This window comes from Palaemon carinicauda, chromosome 27, assembly GCF_036898095.1.
Source record: "Palaemon carinicauda isolate YSFRI2023 chromosome 27, ASM3689809v2, whole genome shotgun sequence".
NCBI classification, from domain to species: domain Eukaryota; kingdom Metazoa; phylum Arthropoda; class Malacostraca; order Decapoda; family Palaemonidae; genus Palaemon; species Palaemon carinicauda.
The window spans coordinates 58009936-58010278 of NC_090751.1; positions in this window are offsets into that span (position 1 = coordinate 58009936).

Here is a 343-nt window from a genome sequence, read left to right on the forward strand (position 1 = left end):
TCTCTCTCTCTCTCTCTCTCTCTCTCTCTCTCCTCTCTCTCTCTCTCTCTCTCTCTCTCTCTCTCTCTCTCTCCTTATTTGCTATTGATCTTGTCGCACAGAAAGGAAAATTAAAATGCATTAGATCTCTCTCTCTCTCTCTCTCTCTCTCTCTCTCTCTCTCTCTCTCTCTCTCTCTCTCTCTCTCTCTCTCTCATCCTTATTTTATATTGATCTTGTCACATGAAAAGGAAAATTAGAATGTTCTCTCTCTCTCTCTCTCTCTCTCTCTCTCTCTCTCTCTCTCTCTCTCTCTCTCTCTCTCTCTCTCTCTCTCTCTCCTTATTTGTTATTAATCTTGTCA